Source organism: Cricetulus griseus, chromosome 6 (assembly GCF_003668045.3).
Source record: "Cricetulus griseus strain 17A/GY chromosome 6, alternate assembly CriGri-PICRH-1.0, whole genome shotgun sequence".
NCBI classification, from domain to species: Eukaryota; Metazoa; Chordata; class Mammalia; order Rodentia; family Cricetidae; genus Cricetulus; species Cricetulus griseus.
This window is the reverse complement of record NC_048599.1, coordinates 66,735,784-66,748,664: the sequence shown is the minus strand read 5'-3', so window position 1 is coordinate 66,748,664 and position 12,881 is coordinate 66,735,784. Positions and strand designations below refer to the sequence as shown.

At 38.4% G+C, this 12,881-nt stretch overlaps 1 pseudogene; it reads left to right on the top strand.

Annotated features, from left to right (window-relative positions):
• Positions 1 to 274: 274 nt before the first annotated feature.
• Positions 275 to 1,148, top strand: LOC100756781 (annotated as a pseudogene).
• The last annotated feature ends 11,733 nt before the right edge of the window (positions 1,149 to 12,881 follow it).

Genomic DNA, 12,881 nt, shown 5'->3' with positions numbered 1-12,881 from the left:
ATTTTTAAACAACATACTCATATGGAAAACTATAATTGTGGTCTTTCAGATGCACCAAGCTTTTGAGCCATTACTCTACATTTAGAAAGGTTCCCTGATTAGAAACAATGTACAAATACATGAAATATTTATTTAAGATTTTATTTGGATACAATGCTAAGATTTCAAATTGAATATTTTTCTCTTTACTGAACTGCAAATATTAAGTCATTGTTTCTATTTCAGGAATACTTAAGCTCTGTCTCTCTGAAACCACTGGAGCACAGTGTACTAAATGGAAGAATCAAACCAAACTGTGGTGTCTGAGGTTATTTGTCAAAGATTTTGTACATCAAGGGAGCTACAGATCTTCCTCCTGATGCCATTTTCTGCCCTCTACCTGATGACTGTGATAGGCAACTTCTTTGTCGTGATATTAATCATCATTCATCATCATCTCCATTCTCCAATGTACTTTCTGTTAGCCAATCTGTTCTTTATTGACTTTTGTCTTTCATCAGTTACTACCCCAAAACTGACCACTTACCTCCTGAAAGATAATAAAACAATTTCCTTTGAGGGCTGCATGAGCCAGGTTCTCTGTATGCATTTATTTGAAGGATGTAAGATGGTACTTCTTGTAACAATGGCCTATGATGGCTATGTGGCCATCTGCAGGCCACTTCACTACTCCAGCATCATGGACAGACAGAAATGCATCTGGCTCATTTTGATATCATAGATCATTGGATTTGTCCATGCCATGAGTCAGCTGATCCTGATTTTGGAGCTACCTTTCTGTGGACCTAGAGTGATAGACAGCTTTTTCTGCGATATTCCTTTGATGAAATTGGCCTGCATGAATACTGATACTCTGGGAATTGTTTCATTCTCTTGCTGATATCTTACACTTACATTCTATCAACTGTCCAGCATCACTCTAAAGATGGCTCATCAAAGGCACTCTCTACCTGTACATCCCATATCATAGTGGTTGTGCTGTTCTTTGGGCCCTGCATTTTCATCTACTTATGGCCAGTCAGCATCACTTGGGTAGACAAGTTTCTCGCTGTGTTTTACACAGTCATCACACCCCTCCTGAATCCAGCAAACTATACACTGAGAAATATATTTAAAATGCCATAAAAAAGCTGAGAAACCACATGTAAATTTGGAGATAATTTTTAAACTCATCTTCTAGTCATAAAATTCATTGTGTTCATACTCTTTTAGCTCTATTTTACCACAAAATTGCATATATGGAACATTTCTGCATGCCATTAGCTGCATGAATTTATAGTTATGAAAAAGCTATTATGAATGTACATTCAAAAGTCTAATACTTAGATTTTGCCACTTAGAATAATGGCTGCATCACATACTTAGTTGTGTCTGAAGACTAGAATGATTATAATGTTCTAAAAATTATAATTACAATTTACTAATTATCACACCTAGTCAAACTATGCAAGACACTTTCACTAGATTATTGTTCACAATGTTCCCATTGAATTATTTATGAAAATTATCATTTAAAAATATATTGCTATATTCTAATCATCATTCGAATTTCACTCCAGGAGATACTGAATGTATTTTTTAGTTCTACATCTTCATAGAGATCAAAATGACTTACAAATCAAATCATAATGCCAGTTGCCTCATAGTGACATAATTTCTGTCATTTTTCCAATTTGTACCTATTGAAATGAAATCATATTTTACTTTTTTCAATCCATAACTGAAAGGGCAGTATTCCCAGTATTTGAATACACTTCCCTCAATACACATTATATAGATGACCTTGATTTTAGTTTATGTTATGAAAGTAGGACACTGTGGTGAAAATATGTTTTTGAAAATATATATGATGTAAATATGTATATACACATATGTACATATATATGCATACACTGTTCATGTTAGCTATCATTTGATAATTTATGCTATTTGCTGGATAAAACTATATGTATATACATTTACAAAAGTTTGATATCTATTGTATTCCTAAAAAAAGATGTAATTCATAATTTCTTGAATATCCTGTTAGTATTTCATGAAGTATGATTGCAATCAAAATGCATGTGTCTTCTAACAAGTTAAAGATATTCTTATAACATATATAACATAAACTAATAAATACATATAAATACATGTATTGTGTTTTCCTAAAATCAGATTAAATACTAGCAAGGCTCATGTCTGTCCACATACCTTGAGCATATGGAGATATATAGGGAAGTTTCAGTATACTTTTCCTAAAATACTATCTCAGCTGTATTTATATATTTAACTATTTGAATTTTTAAAGTCACCATTTTTTTCTTTTGTGAAATTTGTTCTTTGACAATATCTACAATGAGCTGTTTACATCTGACTAATGTCCCTGACCACTAATTTTCTTCCCACTTTGATGTGGGGGACCGAATAATTCTGTTATGGAATATTTTGGGACCGAATAATTCTGTTATGGAATATTTGGGTCTCTAGCTCCAGTAAACATGGAGCACCAGAAAGCTCCTGCCTCACCATTGTATTGTTAATGCCAGTAGGGCTACTATTGTTTACCATGGCCTCAGGGTAATATGCCTCCTAATTTGCATCTCTATGCTCCTAAGCATCTGAATATGCCCTCACCTGGGAAGGGAGAGCAGAGGTGTGTGAGTAACTTGTGAGGACAGAAGGTTAGGAGTGAGGGGTGAGTGACCAGAGGAGATAGGAGAACAAAGAGAGATGGCTCCCTCATGGTCATGGCAGGATGGTTAAGAAACACCGGAAAAGATGGCTAATAAAGAAATGACTCTAGTTCTACAACATGGAACTGAGAGCTCTCTGAAGATGACAAGATGCCTGTGTTTGGTCCTTATCGTCACTGGGCTGCTAGGAACTTCCAGGTCCACACACCCCCACTCAGGTAGAACCTCATGGCTGTAGTGAGTTAAAGCTGAGACATGCCAGGCCACAACACTCTGATTAGCCACTTCCCCAGACACATGAACACTAGTACCTCTCTGCATTTATGTTTCTGTTTTTTACTTTATGGCAGACATGCATTGCTCAGAGCCATCTGTGTGTTCATCAGTTTGGAACTGTCCATGGAGAATTGTGAGCTTATTGGTAGGCCACAACTGAAGAACATGTCTGGTCCTGTTTTATGTCTAAAAGTGGTATAACTGGGCTTCTAGACATCAACAAGCTAAATAACACTATTTTATAATGGGGTGCAGATCTAAACAGAGAATTCTCAACAGATGAAGCCAAAAGAGCTGAGAAACACTTAAAGAAATGTTCAACACACTTATCCATCATGGAAATGCAAATCAAAACAAATTTGAAATTCTATCTTATACCTATGATCAAGAACTCAAGTGACAACTCATACTGGCCAGGATGTGGCACTAGGGAAACACTCTTCCTCTCATGATGGGAGTGCAAACTTGTATAGCAACTTTGGAAATCAATATGGAAATTTCTCTTAAAATTGGGAATAGATCTACCTCAACCTGATTTTAGAGAGGATTAAAAACAAAGTCTGCCTTGAGTCCATAAGAGAATTACTTTTAAACTGCATTCAGACTGTGAAAGACATACAGGGGTTCTTGAGGTTCTAATGAATGCATTTGAATTATGATATGGCTACAATCTATAGAAGCCAGGGAGTAGGATGCAGTTGTTTAATAAGAATGGTTCCCATATGCTAATGATTTAAATGGCTGTTCTGCAGTTGGTTGAATTGTTTGAGAAGTATTAGATGTAGCTTTTTTTGTAAAAGGTGTGTCACTTGTGGGTGGGTTTGAACTTTCAAAAGCCTTACCATCTCTAGTTATCTCTGTCTCTCTGTGTCTCTGTCTCTGTCTCTCAAAAGGCATTGTTGGATCTGGTTTCAAGGCCAAACTGTTTCTTTCATTTATCGTTTCTGGCTTTTTGACTCTATTTTCAGGGCCAAGGCATATTTCTTAAAATAGTTCTAGTTCTACGGACAAAGTGTGTGTCTCTGGTCAGAGTCAAGGTAGGTTTCCTTAGTTCTGGGTTCAAGGTCAAAATGTTTCTTTCACTGGCTACGGTTTCAGATCCAGGGTATGTTTCTTTCAAGGTTAGGGAGCTAGATTTTGTGCTCAGGGATTGGTTTATTTCCTGCCTAGGAATTGTTGGTTCCATGTTCACTTGGTCAGGGGCCTGGCTCTGGTTTCAAAGGCAAACTGTGCTTTTTTTCACTGGCCTTTTTTTTTTAACCTTTTGGCTCTGGTTTTGAGGTCAGTGCATATTTCTTTCACTGGCTGTGGTTCAAGGGCCAAACTGCTTCTTTTATTTTGGTTTCAGAGTGAGGGTATGATTCTTAGGTTCTGGGTTCAGGACTAAAATGTTTCTTCCATTGGCTTAGTTTTCAGACCAGAGTGTGTTTAGTTCACTGCTTCTGGGTTCAGGGTTAGGTTGCTAGATTTCATTCTCAGGACTGGTTGGTTTCCTGCTCAGAGATTGGTTGAGTTCATGTTCAGTTGGTCAGGGGCAGAGTTGGCTCTGGTTTCAGGGACAAACTGTGTTTCTTTAGCTAGTACTTTTTACCTTTTGGGCTCTAGTTTTGGGACCAGGGCATTTTTCGTTCAAGAGCCAAAATGTGCTTCTTTGGTTCTGGTTTCAGAGTCAGGGTATGTTTCTTAGGTTCTGAGTTTGGGGCTAAATTGTTTCTTTCTCTAGTTTGGGTTTCAGGGCCAGGGTGGGTTTCTTTGGCTCACCCTTTTACCCTACACTTTTCATATTTGTTTAAATTATCTTGTTACATATAATTTTCCTCTTTTGCCTTAATTTTGGCAGGTAGATGTATAATTTGACAATTAATCATTAAAACATTGGTATTATCTTTTAAATTGCATCCCATGATTTAGATTCATGTCTGCTTGACAAAAGAATAATGATACATAGCTATAAAGGTCTTTCTTTACTTTTTGTTTCTAATATTTCACTTGTAATCAGAAGCTGGCAATTTAAGAATTCCATTCAAGAAAACTTGAATAAATAATGTCTCATTGTTATATTTTCTTTAATATTATTAATCTACAAATCAATTAGAAAATTTAGTAATTCATATGCTATATTAATTTCATTTGATCAATGTGGTAATAAACTTCAAATTTGCATGTTGTTTTATCAGAATTTTATACAATATGTATGCTTCAAATTTCAAAAAGTTTATAAACACACCCAAGATTAAGTAGCAAAGTCAAACTAACAACCTTTATCTATAGATAGACACAACTATAAGCATCAAATAAAATGAATTAAGTATGAAGATGAAGGGACCAGCTTCCCTTTTGGCAGCCATAATGGCCGAACATGTGCTCTATGACCTTGTGTTAGTCACTAGAAGGTCAGATGCCTGCCTCGTGACAAGGAACCAATCAGAAGTTAGCTGGTGGCACTATGCTTTACGACCCTGGGTGTGCTTTACGGACAAGCACATAGCAATGATGCACAAAGCATAGCAACCACCCTGGGAGGGCCTATGGGCCATAACAACCAGTTGACCAATCAACACAGGGCAAGCCCTTCAAGCCTGGAAGCACACCAATTGTGAGCTTGTTCGTACCCCTAGACACTCCCCTTATGCTGTCCTATAAGATCTCTTGGGAGGCCCTAGGAGCTGTCTTTTCTAGCCATCCGCCATGGCGGGTGGGTGAAAGACCCGAGCTAACATGGGGTTAGCTCGTTAAATTACAATAAAGCCTCATGCAGTTTGCAGCAAGCTCTCGAATCTGCCTGGTAATTGGGGTGACTGCAGTCCTGGCCTGGGACCCCAGATACCTGAGTTTTCCGGGGGGTCTAACATTTGGGGGCTGGTCCGGGATTTGTGACCACCCCTCACCTGAGTGGATTCGATCTTGGAGGTAAGATGATTCGAGCTCGAAACTTATATGTTCAATGTTATATGTTTGCTTGTTTTTGTTGGTTTGGTGCTACTTGAATTTGCTGTTTTGTTAATCTGAGCCTGCTCAGGACTCGTGACTTGTATTTGTATAATTCGGACCTTAGCAGGAAATAGACTTATTTCGAGACCCTGAAGTCCTGCCCTGGACGAAAGTCCGAGGTTTGTTTGAATTGAACCATAGGGAAAGCAGACATGCCCAGAAATAGATGTATTTCTGGAACCCTTGGTTCTGCGCTGGATGAAAGTCCAAGGGTTGTTTATAATTTTGGTTTGGGGCACCATTTCTTTGCCACGCGGTTTGTCCTGTCTAATGTCTGTCCTGTCTAATGTCTGTTAAGCCTGGAGGATTGGAATGGGCTGGGTGACTGAACAGTTGAGCAACAGGTTTGTTATCTGTTATCTGATCTGTTGCAGCCCACGCCCTAACCGCCTGCTTGTGTGTCATTTTACTATTTCGGTTAATTTTATGGATGTGTAGGTCCATATGTTGGGGGTCCTGGCAACATCTGTGAGTAGGCCTACAAGAATTGTTTAGGGCGGAGGTTCGGGTGGCAGCCTTCCTAAATCTATAGGGGAGACTTGGTTTCGAACCAAGTTGATCTCCATGGGGCTAGCCATCTGAAATTCTGAATAGGACCCTAGTCTATGTTAAACATCTCTTTCTGTCCCTACTGCCCACGCACATGGCATGCATGGGTTTGGGGTCTTTTCTTGATGATCTGAGCACGTGGCGCTTGGCGGGAGCCACCTCAACTGTGATCGGCAGATGCGCCCGGAGGACAGACTGCTGCTCTGAGGACACCCAGGAGGTACAAACGGAGGCCAAGGACTTGGATCCTCCTCAGTTAGCGGTAATTGTAGGCGCTGGGTTCTGCCGCCCGTCTTCCTTATTTATTGCCTTATAAGCGGCTCGGGCGGATTGGGTTGGCATCTGTTCTTTCCTGTCTATTCTGTATCATCATTGGTTTTCAATTCAGGATCCACCATGCTACCCCGTTTCTATCCCCACCTGCGGGTCTGTGAGGCATGCCGAGTGGGGCTGTTTCTGCCCCAGCTGCCGTCCTGCCTGCTGCGGGAGTTTCCTGCTCTGAGGGAAGATGGCTGCAAGGCCGCCATCGGCCTGGCTGCCCGGCCTTCTCTGTGCTCCATACACATGGTATGCAGGGGAGCCTCGGGGGCCTTTTTCCCACCCCTGCATTGGCCGAGGGTCTGGGTTTACCAGCAGCACCCCCACCCCAGGTCTCTCTGCCTTGAGCACATGGAGCTAGGACATAAGAACTTATCTGGCCTGATCCGGACTTCTAAAAAAAGAAATGGCCTTAAAGTTATTAAGAACTGTAAAAGGGACTTTGATAAAAAATTTTTATGTTGACTGAGAAATGAGGAAAAATGTAGGAGACTTAAATAATAAAGAGGATAAGGAAAAAAGAAAATTTGTCTAAGAAAGTCTAAGAAAATCAGAGGAATGAACTATAAAAAGGTTATAGAGAGTTAAAGCAAGTCATAGAAGGTCAGAGAAAAGATTGTTAAAAGAAAAAAATGTAAACTGTAAACTGTTATGTTTTCTCATGGCTACATTAGTAAATTTTAAAATGATAATATAAATTAAAATTTTAACCATCTTAAGCTAATTCTGTTTTAAAAGTCCTGTTTATTTCTCAAGTAATTTATGTATACTTGTTTTAAAATGTTCTATTTCCTGGTATAACCTAAGTTCTGTTACAAGCATGTTAAGCAAATGGTACAAGTTATGGCCATTTTGTAGCCAGCCACATGGCAAACTGGTCACATGACTGACTGGTAGCCATTTTGCTGAAGTTGAAAAAAGGATACTTGAACCGCCATCTTGACTAAAGGTGACCACATGGAAATTAGAGGTACCATCTTAGAAACAAGGTTTTCAGTTAAGATTTAAAATGTTAATGCTTCTATATATTACAGAAAAACATTAAGGGAATTTAAATTTCTTTTTAAAACCAGTTTTTTTAATGTTTATTTTTTTTAATGTTTGTACTTAAAGAGCTTCAATTTAGAATTATTTTTAAGCAAAGCCTGACAATGTATAATTCTTGTTTTATAAAGGCTGCTAATCTATTATAAGATGTTACAGTTTATGTTTTCAGAAGTTAAGTTTAGAGCATTGGTGGCACACGCCTTTAATCCCAGCACTCGGGAGGCAGAGGCAGATGGATCTTTATGAGTTCAAGGCCTGCCTGGTCCAGCAGATCGAATTCCAGGACAGGGTTCAAAGCCACAGAAAAACCCTGTCTCATTTGAGCAAGCAGCTAAAATATGTACATGTAGCTACTGCAGTTTAAAGTTCAGCTGTGCTAAGTTTCAAATAATTTACTAAGTTAAAAACAGTTACAGTCAGACTAAAAATTAATTACAGAAATAAGACCTTACCTAACCACCTGTATGCTTCTTATGTGCTTAAGGCAAGTAACTAAAACAGACAAACAGACCTTTAATGCTTCAGAGATCTTCAGAATAGGGCATTTAAATTGTTATCGTTAAAGTTTATAATGTCAGACTGCCAGATCCTGACCCAAAGTCTCCAAAGAAGATTATGAGGCACCTCAGTTCCTGCACCTGGACCAGTGAGCAAGATGCTCAGATGTGATACCTGCTGCCTTCCAGAACCTCCTGTCTGCATTGAATAGCAGATGCTAACTGATTTGCTATTGAATGAAATGGCCTCAGTGGGGAATGTCCCCTAGTTTGCATCTCTACAGAACTAAGCATTTGAATAGGCCTGCACCTGGGCAGAGGTGTGAGATGTGTAAGTAACAAGTGAGGATAGAGAGTTAGGAGCAACTAGCAGAGAGGAGTCAACAGAAGGATAGAAATGGCCTCCTCGTGCTCATAGAAGCATGGTTAAGAAACAACTAAGAAGATGATAAATAAAAAGAGACTCTAGTTTTATAGCATGGAACTGAGAGCTCTCTAAAGATGACAAGATGCCTGTGTTTGTTATCACTGTTGTGTTGCTAGGAGTTTCCAAGCCCACATTACCCCACTCACGCCAAACCTTAAGGCTGTAGTGAAAGGCCAAGATAAAGAAGACCCCCTCAGCAGACAAAATAAGGCCTAGGATATAGGGTGGCTAGCTGGTTCAGCAACTCTGTTCCAGGAAAAGGCTAGCCATAAAAAGTTAGATTAGAATCTTACAAACAATCTTAAGGAATAGGGAGTTTCCCCTTGTGATTTCTCTGGGGACCCTTCACTGGTATTCTTGGTATTTTGGTTTGGGGTTTCTTCCCTCACTGGTATTTTGGTAATTTGGTAATTTGGGTTGTGGTTTCTTCCTTTAAAAACCCCTATTCCCAGCCATTCGGGGTCGAAACTCCTCTACCCTTGTGTGGGATATGAGTCTCGGCCCAAGCGCGCTGGCTCCTGTCAATAAACCTCGTGCGATTGCAGCAAGAACAGTCTCTCATGAGTTCTTGGGCATCGTGTCATCCCGAGACTTGAGTGAGGATCTTCCCTTTCGGGGGGGCGGGGGGGGAGGGGAGGGAGGCCTTACAGTAGTGGTTTGGAGCTGAGACTGGCCAGTCATCGACAGTAAATAAAAATAAAATTAAAAATAAGTATTTCATAGAATACCTAGAATTATAATGATTTTTCTCTACTGATGTCTGTAGAAAGCAAAAATATACTTTAAAGAAGAAAAGGTGATGGTAGTTTTACCAATGAGAATTCTAAGTAAGTGAACTATTTAGAATGTGCAGAGAAATCAAGGGTCTGAATTTTTTGTTTGCTTGCAGCTACTGTTTTTGTTTTGTTTGTTCTTGTTTTGATTTTTTTGGTTTTCCAAGACAAGGTTTCTCTATCTAATACTCCTCACTATCCTAGAAGTCACTCTGTAGACCAGGATGGCCTCCAACTCACAGAGATCCACCTCCCTCTGTCTCCCTAGGGCTGGAATCTAAATTGTATATCACCATCACCTGGCTTATATTTTCCATCATGCAATTTTTTTTTCTTATCAATGTTTCTCTTACGCTAACTCTTCCCAAAGCTTCTTCAACTTCTTCATCAAACCAACTCCAACTTTTTTCTTTATCTCTCCACTCAGAAAACAAACAGGTAAATAAAAAACAAAGAAATATGAACAAAAGATAAAGAAAAGAAAAAGTAACATGCAAAGAAATTAAAATACAAAATCGGAAACAGTCATTTTCAAGTAGAAGACCAATAAGACAAAAAAAAAAAAAAAAAAAACCAAACAAACAAAGCAATATGAGACAAGAAGTCTACAAAATACCATTGACTTCATTTTTTATTGTCCATCTACTACTAGATATTGGGTCCACAGTTAAGCGAAGCTAATATACCCCATGAGACGCCTTGGATAAAACTAATTTTTTCTTTGCAAACAGACTTATATTGGAGATAGATTCTTGGTTAGGGATATGAACTCCTATCCACTTCTGCCTCTCAGATCTTGAGCATGTGAAGGCTCTGTGCATGCTGCCACAGTTTCTGTGAGTTAACAGTGTATCAGTTATGTTGTGTCTAGAAGACAATTTCCTTGCTGCTATCCACCTGTCTAGTTCTTAAAATCTTTCTGCTTCCTCTTCTACATAGCATCCTAAGCCCTGAGGGGAGGAGCTTGATGAAGACCTCTGAATTATACCTGAGTGTTCCAAAGCCTCTCACTTTCTATAAATTTTCCAGTTGTGTATCTCTGTGATTGTTTCTACTTCAAGAAGTCTCAGGAGCCATGAGAGATATAGCAGGTGTTAACTAGTTTATAACAGGTCTACCCACCAAAAGCATGATTGCTGATGGGGTAGTCAAATTTGGCAAAGCCATGGGATCACTGCTGGGAAAACCAGTTTTTCCTGACTTGTTGTTCTCATGAGTCACTTTATTCTTCCCTTAGAACTTTTTTCCATAAGAATAGCTCTGGGTGTTTCCCATTGCTCATGTGTTTATTCTATGAAATTATTCTATCTGCTGGGCATATATATCTGTGGATGATCAAGAAGATGACCTTTTGTTTAGCTATATAATTTTGATATGTAGCATCTATACTGAGACATGCCTCATAACTGGATATATTTGTCCCACAAGGACTGTGAACTCTTAACAGACTGCCTTGTTTTCTTGTTCAGGCTAACTGTACACAATTAGCTCACTTTTATCTCAGATCATTTTGCCAGTCTACTAACAATAGATCTGTGTCTTAAAGTTGTCATTGGATACTGTTCCCTCCCTGTCTGGTCACAGTTTTTTTCCTATGGCCTTGGGCCCTTGTGTTGCCATGGTATAGCCTCAACTTCTTATTGCTTGATCCAAGAATGTGCTTTTGACCAATGAGAAATTTTTCCTTATCATTTTAAGGCTCCTGAAGGAGGAGAGGTTTTAGAATAGAAGAAGAAGAAGCTGGAAGAAGAAACATAGAGAAGTCAGAAGTAGGACAGAGTTATTAGAGTAGAAACATAACAATAAAAGACACATGAAATAAAAAGCATGACCCACAAACTGTATGAGAAGTTAGTACAGAAATCTTTCACGCTTTCCATTGCTCCTGAGAAGCATTTCAGTTTTGGAACCCTGGGTAGGGGCTGGATCAGGTCTCTTGGCCCTTACAAAGAAGCTTCTCTGACAATGGCTGAGCAAGTCACTGACCTGTAGGTATAGCATAATGAGACAGCCTTTCTTGTAACCAATATCCCAGAATTGTCTTAAGTTCATGATCCTCAGGTGTTACTGCCTCCAAAGTGGTACCACAAAATTATTTAGTTTTAAAAACAGAAATACCAGCAACAAAAAGGAAACAACATAAAAAGAAGTCATTATATTAGTAGTTTAGAGGGAGCAGAATTATGTACTATTAGTTGATGGATCTCTTTGGAAAATCCAAAGCATATATTTAAGGGGCTGCCATTTGAGAACACTGTTTGATAATTAGGAGAATGGACTGCAATATTCTTTATATATGGATATAAGTCCTAACTCTGATGCTTCATCTTTCTAAAATTTAGTGTCCCCATGTATAAAATGGATGTAAAAGTATAGCAATGGGAATTTTGTGAAGCTTATGTAAGATAAATGTGCCAAATATAATGCATTTTGCAGAAATAAAAATAGTTTTAATAGAAGTTATGTGTTATTAGCATTATGTATCATATTTACTTCCATAAGAGTACTATACCTTTGTAGGAAACAACATATTAATAAATAATTATGTATCTGTATTATTGAGGCATTATTTAAATATTGGGAATGACCTAAATATATGTATTGGACCTCCACACTAACTTGTGCAAACAAATCAAAACATACACAGGTAAACTGGAAGAAATGTTCAGTTTGTCAAGAACATTAATATCAAATATAACAGAAATTCTTGTAACCTGAGTAGCAGAACTCAGAGGAGAGAAAACATGGGTGAAATAAATGCATCTTTGAGTATCAAAGCAAACAAAACAATACATAAAACATCTGCTTCTGTAATGGCAAGAAAATTAGCCCATTTTATTCATTCAATTCAAAGTTTTCTCCCTTTACTGATTCAACAATTTACTATAAGAGGGTCATTTTGTAAGCCAGGAAGGCTTTTACAACTATGAGTCTTCTGCCACACAATTGTGCATCCTCTGACTGAGGGCATGAGCCACTTCATCCTGCTGTTTCCCATCTCTTCTTGTATAATTTCCTGATCACCACACTTCACTCACCTATTGTTATTCAATCCAGGTATCTCTACTTTCATATTTTTAGCCATGAACAAAGTATTAGGATCAATGTGAATACACCTTACCATCATTTATCAACAGGTGCTTTGAATCCATTCCTCTGATCAAGTCAAGGACCAAATAAATGAATGCTTTTTGAGATTGTATCGCTGGTACACTTTAATTCTAAGTTGTTACTTTTTTTTCTCGTGACCATCTTTTCTTTGTTCTTTTTAAAAAGAAGAATATAATGCCGATGTTGAACATAGAAGACATTAAGCTAAGTGAATAAA